We start from the raw sequence: 14,797 nt of genomic DNA on the forward strand, positions 1-14,797 counted from the left end.
TCCCGAATATCTCTTGGTAGCTTTTTCTCCAAAAGCGATTCCAGAATCATCTAGGAGAAGAAAGGTATATTTCTGTGAGTGGAATGCACACGTCACAAAGCAGCTCCTCAGAAACATTCTCTCCAGTTTCTATCTGAAGACGTTTCCTTTCTCACCGTAAGCCTCAAAGACCTCCAGAGTATCCCTTCACAGACTAAGCAAAAACAGTGTTATGATACAGCTCAATGAAAAGAGAGGCTTAACTGTGTGAGTAGAACTGATGTGACACAGAGCAGTTTCACAGAAAGCTTCCTTCTGGTTTCTCTCTGAGATTATTTCTTTTTCATGATATTCTAAAGAGTGTTTCCAAATGTCCTTTCTCAGATTCCACAGAAACAGTGATTTCAAACTGCTCCATCCAAAGAATCATATAACGCTATCAGATGAATACAAACATCAGAAAAGAGTTGCATAGAAAGCTTCTCTCCGATTTTAAATGGAAGACATTTCCTTGCCTCAGACAGGCCTCTGGGCACCACTCACTATCCCTTCACACAACCCTCAAAGACCGACTTTCAAACTGTGAAATGCAGAGTAATATTTAACCCTGTGGAAAGAATGAATATGTCAGAGAGCAGTTTCTTCGAGTGCTTCTTTCTTCTTTTATTGGATGACATTTCACTTTTTGCCATAGTCTTCAACGTGCTCCAAATATCACTCTTTTGGTTTTACAATAACAGTGTTCAAACTCTGCCTTATGAGAAGAAAGTTATAACTCCCTGAGTAGAATGCTCACATCACTAAGCAGTTTCTCAGAAAGCTTCTCTCCAGTATTTATCTGACTATATTTGCTATTTCACCATAGGCCCGAATTTGCTCGCAAATATCCCTTTGCAGATCAATCCACGAGGGAGTTTTAAGCTGTGTAATGTAAAGAAAGCTTCATCTATGTGAGATGAACAAGCAAAGCAAAAACCAGAATCACAGAAAACTTCTTCAAAGTTTTTATCTGAGGATATTTCCTTTTTCACTCTAGTCCTGGATGTGCTCCCAAAGGTCTCTTCTTGGATCCGTCCATGACAGTTTCCATGACGTGTAATGCAAAGAAAGCTTTAACTATGAGATGATTACACATAACACAGAGCAGTTTTCTAGAAAGAATCTTTCCTGTTTTTGTCTGAGGCTATTTCCCTTTTCACCAAAGGCATCAACATGCTCCCGAATATCACTTGGCACCAGTTTCTTCAAAATGTTTCCCCGACGCAGTATGAGAAGAGAGGTATAACACTGTGATGGGAATGCACATGTCACAAAGCAGTTCCTCCGAAAGCTTCTCTCCAGTTTTGGTCTTAACGTATTTCCTTTTTCACCATAAGCCGCAAACTGCTCCCGAATATTCCATCACACGCTAAACCTTCACAGGGTTAGAAAAGTGTTCAATGAAATGAGAGGCTTAACTGAGCGAGAGTTATTAAGACAGCACAGAACAGTTTCAGAGAAAGCTTCTTGTAGGCCTGAATGTGATGCCAAATATCCCTTTGCGGATCCATCCACGAGGTAGTTTCTAAGCTGCATAATGTAAAGAAAGCTTCATCCAGGTGAGATGAATACACCTATCAAAAAACATATTCATCGAAATCTCCTTTCCAGTATTTATCTGAAGATATTTCCTTTTTCACCATCGTCCAGAAAGTGTTCCCAAAGGTCCCTTTTTGACTCCTCCATGACATTTTCCAACCTGCGTAATGTAAAGAAAGCTTTATCTATGTGAGATGATTACATATGTCACAGAGTAGTTTCCTAGAAAGCTTCTTTCCAGTGTCTTTCTGAGGCTATTTCCCTTTTCACCATTGGCATCAACATGCTCCCGAATATCACTGGGTACCTGTTTCTTCAAAAGGGTTAACCCGACGCTGTATGAGAAGAGAGGTATACCACTGTGACTGGAATGCACACGTCACAAAGCAGTTCCTCGGAAAGCTTCTCTCCAGTTTCGGTCTGGTCATATTTCCTTTTTCACCATAAGCCTCAAATTGCTAGAAATTATCCCATCACATGCTAATATGCACAGGGCTAGAAAACTGCTGAATGAAAAGAGAGGCTTATCTGAGTGAGAGGAAAAAAGACCACACAGAGTAGTTTAACAGAAAGCTTCCTTCTCGATTTTACCTCAGGATATTTCTTTCTCCATATTCTAAGGATCGTTCCCAAATGTCCTTCCTCAGATTCCACAAAAACAGTCATTTCAAGCTGCTCAATCCAAAGAATGGTTTAACTCTAGGAGACGAATACACACATCGCAAAGCACTTGCTCAGAATGTTTCTTTGCAGGTTTCATCGGAAGACGTTTCCTCGCTCACCACGAGCCTCCGGGCATCACTAAGTATCCCTTCACAGATTCTTCAAAAGCAGAGTTTCAAAACTGGGCAACATAGAGTAAGCATTAAATCTCTGAAGTGAATGCACATATCAAAGAGCAGATTCTTGGAAAGCTTCTTCCTCGATTTTCTTTCAGTATATTTCACTCTTCGCCATAGTCCTCAATGCTTTCGAAAGTATCACTTTTTCGGTTTCAGAGGAACAGGTTTCAAACACTGAGTTGTGAGAAAAGAGGTATAACTCCGTAAGTGGAATATATGCGTCACATAGTAGTTTCTCAGAAAGCTTCTATCCAGTTTTTATCTGAAGATATCTCCTCTTTCACTGTAGACCTGAAAGTGCTCCTGAACATCCCTTCGCACATCTGTACATGACAAAGTTTCCAAACTGCGTAATATAATTAAAGTTTTAACTATGCAAGATGAATAAATAAATCTAACACAAAGCAGTTTCACAGAAATCTTCTTTCCAGTTTTTGTCTGAGGATATTTCCTTTTTCACCACAGTCATCACTATACTCCCAAATATCTCTTGGTACCTTTTTCTCCAAAAGGGATTTCGGAATCCTCTAGGAGAAGAAAACTATATTTCTGTGAGTGGAATGCGCACGTCACAAAGCAGCTCCTCAGAAAGCTGCTCTCCAGTCTATCTGAAGGTGTTTCCTTTCTCACCGTAGGCCTCAAAGCCCTCCGGAATATCCCTTCACAGACTAAACAAAAACAGTGTTATGATACACCTCAATGAATAAAGAAGCTTAACGGTGTGTGCGGGATTCACGTGACACAGACCAGTTTGACAGACAGCTTCCTTCTGGTTTCTCTCTGAGGTTACTTCTTTTTCAGAATATTCTAAAGAGCGTTTCAAATGTCCTTTCTCAGATTCCACAGAAACAGTGATTTCAAACTGCTGAATCTAAACAGTGATTTAACTCTATGAGATGAATACAAATATCACAAAAGAGGTGCACAGAAAGCTTCTCTCGGTTTTCGATAGAAGACATTTCCTTGCCTCACACAGGCCTCCGGTCTCCACTTGCTATCCCTTCGCAGAACCCTCAAAGACCGATTTTCAAACTGGGAAATATAGAGCAATCTTTAAGCCTGTAAAAAGAACGGACATGTCAGAGAGCAGTTTCTTTGAGTACTTATTTCTGTTTTTTATTGGACGATATTTCACTTTTTCCCACAGACTTCAATGTGCTCTGAATATCATTCTTTTGATTTTACAGGAACACTGTTGAAACTGTGCCTTATGGGAAGAAAGTTACAACTCCCAGAGTGGAATACACACATCACCAAGCAGTTTCTCAGAAAGCTTCTCTCCCGTTTTTATCTGACTGTATTTCCTATTTCACCATAGGCCCAAATGTGATCCCAAATATCCCTTCACGGATCCAACCATGAGGGAGTTTTCAACCTGCATAATGTAAAGAAAGCTTCATCTATGTGAGATGAATGAACATAGCAAAAAGAAGATTCACAGATAGCTTTTTTCCAGTTTTTATCTGAAGAGATTTCCTTTCTCACCATAGTGCAGAATGTGCTCCAAAAAGTCCCTTCGTGGATCCGTGCATGACAGTTTGCAAGCTACCTAATGTAAAGAAAGCTTTATCTATGTGAGATGATTACACATATCACAGAGTAGTAACCAAGACAGCTTCTTTCCAGTTTTTGTCTGAGGCTATTTCCCTTTTCACCATCAGCATCCACATGCTCCCTAATATCACTTGGTACCTTCTTCTCCAAAAGGGTTTCCCCGATGCTGTATGAGAAGAGAGGTATAACATGGTGAGGGGAATGCATACATCACAAAGCAGTTCCTCGGAAAGCTTCTCTCCAGTTTCAGTCTGAACATATTTCCTTTTTCACCTTCAGCCTCAAAATGCTCCCGAAGAGCCCATCACACGCTAAACATACGCAGGGTTAGAAAACTTCTCAATGAAAAGGGAGGCTTATCTGAGTGAGAGAAATTCAGAAGACTGAGCAGTTTCACAGAAAGCTTTCTTCTAGATTTTACCTGAGGATATTTCTTTCTCCATATTCTAAGGATTTTTCCCAAATATTCTTCCTCAGATTCCACAAAAACAGCGATTTCAAGCTCCTTAATCCAAGGAATGGTTTAACTCTATGAGACGAATGTACACATCACAAAGCAGTTGCTCAGAACGTTTCTCTGCAGGTTTCATCAGAAGACGTTTCCTCGCTCAACACCAGCCTCCAGGCATTGCTAAATATCCCTTCACAGATTCTTCAAAGACAGAGTTTCAAAACTGGGCAACAGATAGTAAGCGTTAACTCTGGGATGTTAATGCACATATCGGTGAGCAGATTCTTCGAAATGCTTCTTCCTCAATTTTATTTCAGTATATTTCACTATTTGCCATAGTCTTCAATGCCTTCCGAAATATCACATTTCCGTTTTCACAGGAACAGGTTTCAAACACTGCCTTGAGAGAAAAGAGTTGTAAATCCCTGAGTGGAATGCATACATCACAAAGTAGTTTCTCAGAAAGCTTCTATCCAGTTGTTATCTGAAGGTATCTCCTCTTTCACCGTATGCCTGAATGTGCTCCCGAATGTCTGTTCGCTGATCCGTGTATGACGAGGTTCCAAACAGTGTAATATAAGAAAAGTCTTAACTATGCAAGACGAATAAATATACCTAACACAATGCAGTTTCACAGAAATCTTCTTTCCAGTTTTTGTCTGAGGGTATTTCCTTTTTCACCATAGCCCTCCCTACACTCCCAAATGTCTTTTGGTAGTTCTTTCCCCAAACGGGATTCTGGAATCCTCTAGGAGAGTAAAAGTATATTTCTGAGAATGGAATGCACACGTCACAAAGCAGCTCCTCAGAAAGCTTATCTCCAGTTTCCATCTGAAAAAGTTTCCTTTCTCAAGGTAAGCCTCATAACGCTCCTGAATATCCCTTCGCAGACTAAACAAAAACATTCTTATAATACTGCTCAATGAAAAGTGTAGTTTAACTGTGTGAGCAGAATTCATGTGACACAGAGCAGTTTCACAGTAGCTTCCTTCTGGTTTCACTCTGAGGTTATTTTTTTTTTCAGGATATTCTAAATAGCGTTTCCAAATGTCCTTTCTCAGATTCCACAGAAACAGTGATCTGAAACTCCTCATTCCAAAGAATGATTATATCTATGGGATGAATACAAACATCACAAAATAGTTGCACAGAAAGCTCTCTCCAATTTTCGATGGAAGAAATTTCCTTGCTCGACACAGGCCTCTGGGTGCCACTTAGTATCTCTTAGCAGAACCCTCAAAGACCGACTTTCAAACTGGGAAACGGAGAGGAAGATTTAACCCTGTGAAAATAATGGACATGTCAGAGAGCAGTTTCTTCGAGTGCTTCCTTCTGTTTTTTATTGGACGACATTTCACTTTTTGCCGCAGTCTTCAAAGTGCTCTGAATATCACTGTTTTGGTTTTACAGGAACTGTTTTCAAACTGTGCCTTATGAGAAGAAAGGTACTACCCCCTGAGTGGAATGCTCACATCATGTAGCAGTTACTCAGAAAGCTTCTCGCCAATTTTTTCTCACTATATTTCGTATTTCATTGTAGGCCCGAATGTGATTCCAAATATCCTTCGTGGATCCATCCACGAGGGAGTTTCCAAGCCGCGTAATGTAATGTCAGCTTCATCTATGTGAGATGAATGAACATAGCAAAAAGCGGATTCATAGAAAGCTTCTTTCCAGTTATTATCTGAAGATAATTCCCTTTTCACGATAGTCCAGAATGTGCTCCCGAAGGTCCCTTCGCAGATCCGTCCATGAAAGTTTCCAAGCTGTGTAATGTAAAGAAAGCTTTATCTATGTACGATGACTAAATATATCACAGAGTAGTTTCCTATAAAGCTGCTTTCCAGTTTTTGTCTGAGGCTATTTCCCTTTTCACCATCAGCATCAATATGCTCCGGAATATCACTTGGTACCTGTTTCTGCAAAAGGTTTCCGACGCCGTACGAGGTGAGAGGTAGAACACTGTGAATGGAATGCACACGTCACAAAGCAGTTCCTCGGAAAGCTTCTCTCCGAACATATTTCCTTTTTCACCATTAGCATCAAATTGCTCCCGAATATCCCATCACATGCTAAACATACACGGCTAGAGAACTGCTCGATGTAAATGGAGACTTATCTGAGTGAGAGGAATTAAGACAACACAGAGCAGTTTCACAGAAATCTTCCTTCTGGATTTTACCTGAGGATATTTCTTTCTCCATATTCTAAGGATCGTTCCCAATTTCCTTCCTCAGATTCCACAAAAACAATGATTTCAAGCTGCTCCATCCAAAGATTGGATAACTCTAGGAGATGAATATACACACTGCAAAGCAGTTGCTCAGAACGTTTCTCTGTATGTTTCATCGGAAGACGTTTGCTCGCTCACCACAAGGCTCCGGCCTTCACTAAATATCCCTTTCCAGATTCTTTAAAGACAGAGTTTCGAAACTGGGAAACATAGAGTAAGCATTAACTCTGTGAAGTGAAGGCGCATATCAGAGAGGAGATTCTTGGAATGCTTCTTCCTCGATTTTATTTCAGTATATTTCACTGTTTGCCATAGTTCTGAATGTATTTTGAAATATTACTATATAAGTTTCACAGAAACAGTGTTCAAACACTGCCTTCTGAGAAAGAAAATGTAGCTCCCTGAGTGGAATGCATACATCACAAAGTAGCTTCTCAGAACGCTACTATCCAGTTTTTATCTGAAGATATCTCTTCTTTCACCTTAGACCTGAATGTTCTCCCAAATGTTCCTTTCCAGATATGTGCATGACGGAATTTTGAAACTGCACAATATAATTAAAGTTTTAACTATGTGAGGTGAGTAAATATATTTAACACAAAGCATTTTCACAGAAATCTTCTTTCCAATTTTTGTCTGAGGATATTTACTTTCTCACCATAGTCGACTCCTGAATAACTTTTGGTAGCTTTTTCTCCAAAAGGGATTCTGGAATCCTCTAGGATAAGAAAGGTATATTAATGTGAGTTCAATGCACACGTCACAAAGCAGCTCCTCAGAAAGCTTCTCTACAGTTTCTATCTGAAAACATTTCCTTTCTCACCATAATCCTCAAAGCCCTCCAGATTATCGCTTCCCAAACTAAACAAAAATAGTGTTATGATACAGCTCAATGAAAAGAGAAGCTTAACTGTGTCAGCGGAATTCATGTGACACAGAGCAGTTTCACAGAAAGTTTTCTTCTGCTTTCTCTCTGAGGTTATTTCTTTTTCAGGATATTCTAAAGAGCGTTTCCAAATGTCCTTTCTCAGATTCCACAGACACAGTGATTTCAAACTGCTCAATCCAAAGAATGATTTAACACTATGTGACAAATACAAACATCACAAAAGTTGCGCAGAAAGCGTCTCTCCGATTTTCGATGGAAGACATTTCCTTGCCTCACACAGGCCTCCGGTTACCACTACTATCCCTTCGCAGAACCCTCAAAGACCGACTTTCAAACTGGGAAATGTAGAGTAAGCTTTAACACTGTGAAAAGAATGGACATGTCAGAGAGCAGTTTCTTCGAGTGCTTCTTTCTCTTTTTTATTGGACAACATTTCACTTTTTGTCACAGTCTTCAAAGTGCTCCGAATATAACGCTTCTGGTTTTACAGGAACTGTGTTCAAACTATGCCTTATTAGAAGAAAGTTATAACTCCCTGAGTGGAATGCACACATCACCAAGCAGTTTCTCAAAAAGCGTCCTCCAGTTTTTATCTGACTATATTTCCTCCTTCACCATAGGTCTGAATGTGATCCCAAATATCACTTCAAGAATCCATCCACAAGGGAGTTTCCAAGCTGCATAATGTAAAAAAGCTTCATGTATGTGAGATGAATAAGCATAGCAAAAAGCAGATTCACAGAAAGCTTCTTTCCAGTTTTCATCTGAAGATATTTCCTTTTTCACCATAGTCCAGAATGTGCTCCCGAAGGTCCCTTCGTGGATCTCTCCATGACAGTTTCCAAGTTGTGTAATGTAAAGAAAGCTTTATCTATGTGAGATGATTACACATATCACAGAGTAGTTTTCTAGAAAGTTTCTTTCCAGTTTTTGTCTAAGGCTATTTCCTTTTTCACCATTGGCGTCAACATGCTCCCGAATATCACTTGGTACCTGTTTCTCCAAAAGGGTTCCCTCAACGCTCTATGAGAAGAGAGGTATAACACTGTGACTGGAATGCAAAAATCACAAAGCAATTCCTCGGTAAGCTTCTCTCCAGTTTCGGTCTGAACATATTTCCTCTTTCCCCGTTAGCTTCAATGTGCTCCTGAATATCCCATCACACTCTAAACATACACAGTGCTAGAAAATTGCTCAATGAAAAAAGAGGCTTATCTGTGTGAGAGGAATTAAGATGACACAGAGCAGTTTCACAAAAAGCTCCCTTCTGGATGTTACCTGAGGATATTTCTTTCTCTATATTCTATGGATCGTTCTCAAATGTCCTTCCTCAGATTCCACAAAAACAGTGATTCCAAGCTGCTCAATCCAAAGAAGGTTTAACTCTTTGAGACGAATACACACACCGCTAAGCAGTTGCTCAGAAAGTTTCTCTGGAGGTTTCATCAGAAGATGTTTCCTTGCTCACAACAACCCTCCGGGCGTCACTAAATATCCCTTCACATATTCTTCAAAGACAGATTTTCGAAACTGGGCAACATAGAATCAGCATTAAAGCTGTGAATTGAATGCACGTGTCACAGAGCAGATTCTTGAAACACTTCTTACTCGATTTCATTTCAGTATATTTCACTTTTTGCCATAGTCCTCAATGCACCCTGAAATATCACATTTTCGGTTTCACAGAAACAGTGTTCAAAAACTGCTTTGTGAGAAAAGAGCTATAACTCCCTGAGTGGAATGCATACATCACAAAGTAGTTTCTCAGAAAGCTTCTATCCAGTTTTTATCTGAAGATATCTCCTCTTTCACCATAGGCCTGAATGTTCTCCTGAATGTCCCTTCGCTGATCTGTGCACGACGGAGTTTCCAAACTGCGTAATATAATGAAACTTTTAACTATGTGAGATGAATAAATATATCAAACACAACGCAGTTTCACAAAAATCTTCTTTCCAGTTTTTGTCTAAAGATATTTCCTTTTTCACCATAGTCGTCGCTATTTTCCCGAATATCTCTTCGTAGCTTTTTCTCCAAAAGGCATTAGGTAATCTTCTAGTAGAAGAAAGGTAAATTTTTGTGAGTGGAATGCCAACATCACAAAGCAGTTCCACAGAAAGCTTCTCTCCAGTTTCTATCTGAAGGCGATTCCTTTCTCATCGGAAGCCTCAAAGCCCTCCACAATATCCCTTCATAGACTAAACAAAAACAGTGTTATGATACAGGTCAATGAAAAGAGAAGCTTAACTGTGTGAGCGGAATTTGGGTGACACAGAGCAGTTTCACAGAAAGCTTCCTTCTGGTTTCTCTCTGAGGTTTTTTGTTTTTCTGGATATGCCAAAGAGCGTTTCCAAATGTCTTTTCTCAGATTCCACAGAAACAGTGATTTCAAAGTGCTCAATCGAAAGAAAGATTTAGCTCTATGAGATGAATACAGACATCTTGAAAGAGTTGCGGAGAGTGATTCTCTCTAATTTTCCATGAAAGACATTTCCATGCCTCACACAGGCCTCAGGTTCCCAATTAGGATCCCTTCGCAGAACCCTAAAAGACTGACTTTGAAACTGGAAAATGTAGAGTAAGCTTTAACCCTGTGAAAAGAATGGACATGTCACAGAGCAGTTTCTTCGAGTGTTTCTTTCTGTTTTTTATTGGACGACATTTGACTCTGTGCCACAGTCTTTAATATGCTCCGAATATCACTGTTTTGGTTTTACAGGAACAGTGGTCAAACTGTGCTTTATGAGAAGAAATTTCATGGTTCCTTCCATGACAATTTCCAAGCTTCGTAACGTAAAGAAAGCTTTATCTATGTGAGCTGATTACACATATCACAGAGTCATTTCCTAGAAAGCTTCTTTCCAGTTTTTGTCTGTGGCTATTTCCCTTTACACCATCGGCACATGCATACTCCCGAATATCACAGGGTAGCTGATTCTCCAAAAGGGTTTCCCCGACGCTGTATTAGAAGAGAGGTATAACACTGTGAGTGGAATGCACACGTCACAAAGCAGTTGCTCGGAAAGCTTCTCTCCAGTTTCGGGCTGAACATATTTCCTTTTTCACTGTTAACTACAAAGTGCTCCCGAATATCTCATCACATGCTAAACATACACAGGGCTAGAAAACTGCTCAATGAAAAGAGAGGCTTATCTGAATGAGAGGAATTAAGACGACACAGAGCAGTTTCAGAGAAAGCTTCCTTCTGGCTTTTACCTGAGGATATTTATTTCTCTATATTCTAAGGATCTTTCCCAAATGTCCTCGCTCAGATTCCACAGAAACAGTGATTTCAAGCTGCTGAATCCAAAGAATGGTTTACCTCTAGGAGACGAATGCACACATCACAAAGCAGTTGCTCAGAACGTTTCTCTGTGCAACTCTTTTGTGATGTTTGTGTTCATCTCATAGAGTTAAATCATTCTTTGGATTGAGCAGTTTGAAATCACTTTTTCCGTGGAATCTGAGAAAGGACATTTGGAAACGCTGTTTAGAATATTCTGAAAAGAAATAACCTCAAATAGAAACCAGATGCAATCTTTCTGTGAACCTGCTCTGTGTCACGTGAATTCTACACAAACAGTTAAGCTTCTCTTTTCATTGAGCTGTATCATAACACTGTTTCTGTTTAGTCTGCAAAGGGATATTCTGGGGGTTTTGAGGCTTGTGGTGAGAAAGGAAACATCTTCAGATAGAAACTGGAGAGAAGGTTTCTGGGAATCTGCTTTGTGACGTGTGCATTGCACTCACAGAAATATACTTTTCTTCTCCTAGAGGATTCTGGAATCTCTTTTGGAGAAAAAGCTACAAAACAGATATTCGGGAGTATAGGATAGGCTATGGTGAAAAAGGGAATAACCTCAGAAAAAAACTGGAAAGAATATTTGTGTGAAACTGCTTTGTGTTAGATATATTTATTCATCTTGCATAGTTAAAACTTTAAATATATTATGCACTTTGGAAACTGCCTCATGCACACATCTGCGAAGGGACATTCGGGAGCACATTCAGGGCTACAGTGAAAGAGGAGTTATCTTCATATAAAAACTCGATAGAACGTTTCTAAGAAACTACTTTGTGATGTATGCATTCCACTCAGGGAGTTTTACCTCTTTTCTCACAAGGCAGTGTTTGAACTCTGTTCCTGTGAATTCGAAAATGTGCTATTTCGGAATGCATTGAGGACTATAGCAAATAGTGAAATATACTGAAATAAAATGGAGGAAGAAACGTTCCAAGAATCTGCTCTCTGATATGTGCATTCACTTGACAGATTTAATGCTTACTCTATGTTGCACAACATCGAAACTCTCTCTTTGATGTATCTATGAAGAGATATTTAGTGACGCCCAGAGGATTGTGGTGAGCGAGGAAACGTCTTCCGATGAAACCTGCAGAGAAACTTTCTGAGCAACTGCTTTGCGGTGTGTGTATTCATATCCTAGAGTTAAAACATTCTTTGGATTGAGCAGCTTGAAATCACTGTTTTTGTGGAATCTTAGGAACGACATTTGGGAACGATCCTTAGAATATGGACAAAGAAATATCCTCAGGTAAAATCCAGAAGGAAACTTTCTGTGAACCTGCTCCGCGTCTTCTTAATTCCTCTCACTCAGGTAAGCGCCTCTATTCATTGAGCAGTTTCCTAGCCCTGTGTATGTTCAGCGTGTGATGGGATATTCGGGAGCACTTTCAGGCTAACGGTGAAAAAGAAAATATGTTCAGACTGAAATGGGAGAGAAGCTTTCTGAAGAAATGCTTTGTGACGTGTGCATTCCAGTCACAGTGTTATACCTCTCTTCTCATACAGGGTAAGGGAAACCCTTTTGAAGAAACAGGTACCAAGTGATATTCGGGAGCATGTTGATACCAATGGTGAAAAGGAAAATAGCCTCAGACTAAAACTGGAAAGAAGCTTTCTAGGAAACTACTCTGTGATATGTGTAATCATCTCACATAGATAAAGCCTTCTTTACATTACACAGCTTGGAAACTGTCATGGACGGATCCACAAAGGGACTTTCAGGAGCACATTCTGTACTATAGTGAAAAAGGAAATATCTTCAGATAAAAACTGGGAAGAAGCTTTCTGTGAATCTGCTTTTTACTATGTTTATTTATCTCAGACAGATGAAGCTTTCTTTACGTTACACAGCTTGGAAACTCCCTCGTGGATGTTTGGCATATGGTGAAAGAGGAAATATAGTCAGATGAAAACTGGAGAGAAGTTTTCTGAGAAACTCCTTGGTGAGGTGTGCATTCCACTGAGTTATATCTTTCTACTCAAAAGGCACAGTTTGAACACTGTTCCTGTAAAACCAAAAGAGTGATATTCAGAGCATATTGAAGACTATGATAAAAAGTGAAATGTCGTCCAATAAAAATAGAAAGAAGTACTCAACGAAACTGCTCTCTGACATGTCCATTCTTTTCACAGGGTTAAATCTTACTCTACATTTCCCAGTATGAAAGTCGGTCACTGAGAGTTCTGTGAAGGGATATTAAGTGGTGACTGGATGCCTGTGTTAGGCAAGAAAAAATCTTCCATCGAAAACTGGGGAGAAGCTGTCTGTGCAACTCCTTTGTGATGTTTGTATTCATCTCGTAGAGTTAAATCATTCTTTGGATTGAGCAGTTTGAAATCACTGTTTCTCTGGAATCTGAAAAAGGACATTTGGAAATGCTCTTTAGAATATCCTGAAGAAGAAATAACCTCAGAGAGAAATCAGAAGGAAGCTTTCTGTGAAACTGCTCTGTGTCACGTGAATTCTGCTCAAACAGTTAAGCTTCTCTTTTCATTGAGCTGTACCATAAACGTCTTTGCAGGATCTGTGAAGAGATATTTAGTGACGCCTGGAGGCTTGCGGTGAGTGAGAAAATGCCTTCCGATGAAACCTGCAAAGAAACGTTCTGAGCAACTGCTTTGCAACGTGTGTATTCATCTCATAGAGGTAAACCATTCTTTGGATTGAGCAGCTTGAAATCACTGTTTTTGTGGAATCTGAGGAAGGACATTTGGGAACGATCCTTAGAATATGGGGAAAGAAATATCCTCAGGTAAAATCCAGAAGGTAGCTTTCTGTGAAATTGCTCATTGTCACCCTAATTCCTCTCACTGCGTTAAGTCTCCCTATATGGGGAAAGAAATATCCTCAGGTAAAATCCAGAAGGTAGCTTTCTGTGAAATTGCTCATTGTCGCCCTAATTCCTCTCACTACGTTAAGTCTCTCTTTTCATTGAGCAGTTTTCTAAACCTGTGTATGCTTAGCTTGTGATGGGATATTCAGGAGCACTTTGAGTCTAACGGTGAAAAAGGAAATATGTTCAGACCGAAAATGGAGAGAAGCTTTCCGAGGAAATCATTTGTGATGTGTGCATTTCAGTCACAGTTTTATACCTCTGTTCTCATACTGCATCAGGGAAAACATTTTGGATAAACAGGTACCTAGTAATATTCGGGAGCATGTTGATGCGATTGGTGAAAAGGGAAATAGCCTCAGATAGAAACTGGAAAGAAGGTTTCTAGGAAACTACTCTGTGATATGTGTAATCATCTCACATAGATAAAACTTTCTTTAAATTATGCAGCTTGGAAACTGCCATGGACGGATCCACAAGAGTACCTTCGGGAACACATTCTGGACTATGGTGAAAAAGGAAATATCTTCAGATAAAAACTGGAAAGAAGCTTTCTGTGAATCTGCTTTTTGCTATGTTTATTCATCTCACGTAGATGAAGCTTTTTTGCATTACGCAGCTTGGAACCTCCCTCGTGCATGGATCAGCGAAGGGACATTTCGGCTCACCTTCGGGCCTATGGTGAAAGAGGAAATATAGTCAGATAAAAATTGGAGAGAAGCTTTCTGAGAAACTGTTTGGTGATGTGTGCATTCCACTCAGGAAGTTATAACTTTCTTTTCATAAGGCACAGTTTGAATACTGTTCCTGTAAAACCAAAACACTGGTATTCAGAGTACATTGAAGACTATGGCAAGAAGTGAAATGTTATCCAATAAAAAACAGAAAGAAGCACTCGAAGAAGCTACTCTCAGACATGTCCATTCTTTTCACAGGGTTAAAATTTACTCTATATTACCCAGTGTGAAAGTCCGTCTTTTAGGGTTCTGAGAAGGGATAGCAAGTGGTGACTAGAGGCCTGTGTGTGGCAAGGAAATGTCTTCCATTGAAAATTGGAGAGAAGCTTTCTGTGCAACTCTTTTGTGATGTTTGTATTCACCTCATAGGGTTAAATCATTCCTTCGATTGAGCAG

Source organism: Piliocolobus tephrosceles, chromosome 2 (genome assembly GCF_002776525.5).
Source record: "Piliocolobus tephrosceles isolate RC106 chromosome 2, ASM277652v3, whole genome shotgun sequence".
NCBI lineage: Eukaryota > Metazoa > Chordata > Mammalia > Primates > Cercopithecidae > Piliocolobus > Piliocolobus tephrosceles.